Genomic DNA, 3,735 nt, shown 5'->3' with positions numbered 1-3,735 from the left:
AAAAAAAAAAAGAATCAACTTTGCAAGATAATATAAGGAAATTCATCTGAACCTATTTCTGCTGTTGAACTTTTCATTCTTTCTCATTTGCCAAAGCAATTTGAAGACTCAGCTTTGAACACTTAGGTCTCTTTCTCTATGATTCTATTCTCAAGTATTTTGCCCTCTCAGACAGAAAAAAGTGAAGGCTTTTTTTTTTCATTCAAAGGGGAAATGACAAAATTACAGAGTACTGGAGTGTCAGGGATGGCGGCATGGTCACACCATGGCGGGACCGGTTAGATGAAAATTATCCCAGGACATGGCCGGTGGGAGGGAAGAATGTTTCAGGTGAATTATAGACCACCATGGTTCTTCCCACAGGCCACGGATGGTTTGCAGGTAATCTGCAGAGGACAGAAGTGTGAGAAAATAATTTCAGGGCATGTGGCTGTAGTCTCAGAGGAAGATATCTATAGGCACTGAGAAACAGAGGAGGAAGGCCGCAGGGGTCTCGGGGAAGACTTCCCGGAGGAAAGGGAACACAGTCCTGGGCCTTAGCAGTGTTAGGCTGAGGTAAGGAGAAATTGTAAGGGAACAGCTGGGACTATGTACAAGCACTCATGTGTGCAGCTAGTATAGGCTACCTCACTTTCTTCATACTTAATAAAGGGAACTTCTGTCAGCCCTGGTGATGACAAGCAATGGAAGAAACAAAGTCTAAACAGATACTGGATCCATCAACAACAACTGGCTTGGGCTGAGATTGTAGTGGAATGAGCTCAGGGACAGAATGGGACATGCCCTGAGACTCCAAGCGCAGTAGCCACACAGAGACGCAATGGCTTTTGGGATCAGAATCCTCAGGTCACTGTCATTCAAGACAGGCATATGTCAGCTTTACCTTTATAGGCAACTGATGAGGGCTGGAAGAGAATGTTAACCCAGACCCCTGACACCCAGGGGAGAGGGGAGCTGAAAGAGAAAGAAAAAGAAGCAATGGAGAAATGTGCTTGTTCCAGAGTCACAAGATTATAGGTGCATCTAATCCACAGAAAATTCTAATCTGATTATGTCAAATAGATTTTCTGCTCTTTGGGGGAAATTAAGCTGCACGATACTTAAATATCACAAGTAAATTTCAGTTAATACTCCATTTCAAATTAATTACTATGAATGACATATTTATAGAATAAATAAATCTAATGATTTCAGCATTTCAAGATATCTTCCAGCCTGCTGTAGGTTTTCCATTTCTCCTTGAATGAGCTACCACCTTTTTTCATTCATTTGTATCAAGCCCCAGCATTATCATAGAAGAAAGAGAAGGAGGGGGGAGGGAGAGGTGAGGGGAAAGGAGGGGAAGGTAGGGAGGTGGAAGGAAGGAAGGAAGGAAGGAAGGAAGGAAGGAAGGAAGGAAGGAAGGAAGGAAAGGAAAAGAAGGAAGAAAGGAGGGAGGGAAGAAGGAAGGGAGGAGGTGCGGCGAGCGCCTTCTCGGCCAGCGAGGAAGAACGACCACCACACCAGGAGTCTTCTCAGATCACACTTTATTGGAGAGCTTTTGAGTTGATAGGAGAGCTTGAGCGAGAGGCCCCGTACACGAAAATGTGGCCACTTATATAGGGAATAGGAACACGGGTCGTTCTATCATTGGTCATCCGCCTTTCACCGTCACCAGGTGCCACGGGATTGGCTAAGGGCTCTAAATGGCTTGCACATGCGCAAAGCCCGGGACCCACAGTCCCTCCAAGCACTGCCTAATATGGAGTTGTTTACCTCAAAGCTGCAAGGAAGTGGGCGCCATCTTGTAATGGCGTTTGCCCTGGCTCCCTGCAAGGAGGGGAGGGAGATGGAAGAGGAGGGGAGGGAAAGAATGAAAGGAAGGAATTGAAACAAGTACTAATCTCTTCTCAGTGTTAGAGGTAAACAGGTGTGGGAAAAACTTTCTGAGAGATAGTTTCATTGTGTTGTTGATGGGACTAAAGGAAGCAGAAGGTGACTTAAATAATAAAACTGAGGGGGGGTAGTTGTGGAGGTGGGAGGGAAGGGATGGTAGGGGGAAAACAAAGGAGGAGGCAACAATGCTCCATAGGAAATGTACTCATTACCTTGCTCATGTAACTGTAACCCCTCTAGTATTTTTTACAATAAAAAAACGTACAAAAAAGAAGCAAAAATCTCACTTTCAAAAAAAACTGTAACGTTTAATGGCATATGATTTCCAGATCATTGTCTTGTTGAAAAGTGAGAATGAGTTTGAACATAGTCTAAGGAAGGGGAAAAGACATTGTCCAAGCTTTCCCAGAAAGAGGGTCGTAGAGCTCTAATGCTGGGAATCCAGAAGGGAGACTTTATCCAGAGCTTTTATAGGAGTAGGAAATTTTTCTCTTATGAATTAGATTCCTCCATTCCAACCCGTTGTACCTATAGCAATTATCTAGAGGAGGATCTCACTAGAATATAGAAGTTAGCACCAGGCTCGTGCCCTGTGGCCCCCCCACCTCCCCAGCCCCCAGGCCACAGCAGCCCTGATTCCAGCGTTTCTGAGGAGACCTTGGGCTTCTACCCACTGCGTTTGTACCTCTATTTTCTTTCAATCTTGGATTTCTTTTCATAAAAGCACATCATTCCAGCTTTGTTTTCTTCCTTGAACCTAGCCCATCTCCCACGCCGACCTCAGGTCAGGGCAAGCGCTCAGAATTGGGTTGCATGAGCCTCTCCTTTTGCTCCCCGTCCATCACGCTGCTTCTTGAGTTTCTGTCACTTTTTATCATTCTTGTTTTCTCTTTAGTGTTGATTCTAACTGGATTCTCCCATAAAAGGAAGCATAACAGAGTTTTCAGACAAAAAAAAAAACACCAAAAACCAAAACACAGTCTTAAAGTAATATTTTTTTCTTGAGGACATTTTTATGTTTATGACCTTTAGATATATTACCTAAGTATGAATTTAAAATACCAAATGCTTCCTTAATTAACATACTTGGTATATATTAATAAGTCTAAATAGATGGAAATATTCACACCTTTATTAATTTAGAATAAAAAAACTGATGAATATTTTTCTATAGCAGCATTATTAAAAACTACCAAAACCCTGAAAATCATGAAATAATTTCTATATGTGGATTTGTCTAAGATGTTTTAAAAATGATAACAATAAGAAGAAAACCTTAGTTAGACAAAATATTTAATTATAGTAGTGAAATATGGATCAGTGAGAAAAATTGTTTGGGGCCAAATGCGGAAAATAAGTACAGGATATTTTAATGAGTGACAGTCAGAAAAGATAATTTTCTTATTATATTAATTAACATGGTAAAATACCACCTCAATTTAAAAAGGACTTCAGGCGAGGGGGGACCAAGATGGCGATGGGGCAGTAGGGAAACGCCACAGCTCTCTCCAACCAAAAAGAGAGTTCGAGTTCCAACGCTTAATCTCCCCAAGAGACCGACAACAACAAAAAGACGAACACTCAGAGAAAAACTAGAGGCGAAAAATAATAAAAAAAGAAAGAGAGGAGAAGAAGAATTTCAGAACAGAGAAGAGCGAAGACCCCTCCCCCAACCTTTACTGGCCGCGCGGCAGAGCGCCAAGCCGCCGGCCAGCCGGCGGGGCGGGGGCTGCCGGAGCCCCAGAGACACAGGGGGCCGCTCGCAGATACCAGGTACTGGTTGCAGATACCAGGTACCGATTCGCAGAACAGCGGATTGCCAGGAACAGAGAAACCTACCAGCCGGGATTCTCCACGAGG

Source organism: Dipodomys ordii, unplaced genomic scaffold (assembly GCF_000151885.1).
Source record: "Dipodomys ordii isolate 6190 unplaced genomic scaffold, Dord_2.0 Scaffold21, whole genome shotgun sequence".
In the NCBI taxonomy this organism is placed as follows: domain Eukaryota; kingdom Metazoa; phylum Chordata; class Mammalia; order Rodentia; family Heteromyidae; genus Dipodomys; species Dipodomys ordii.
Note: the sequence above shows the minus strand (reverse complement) of the source record.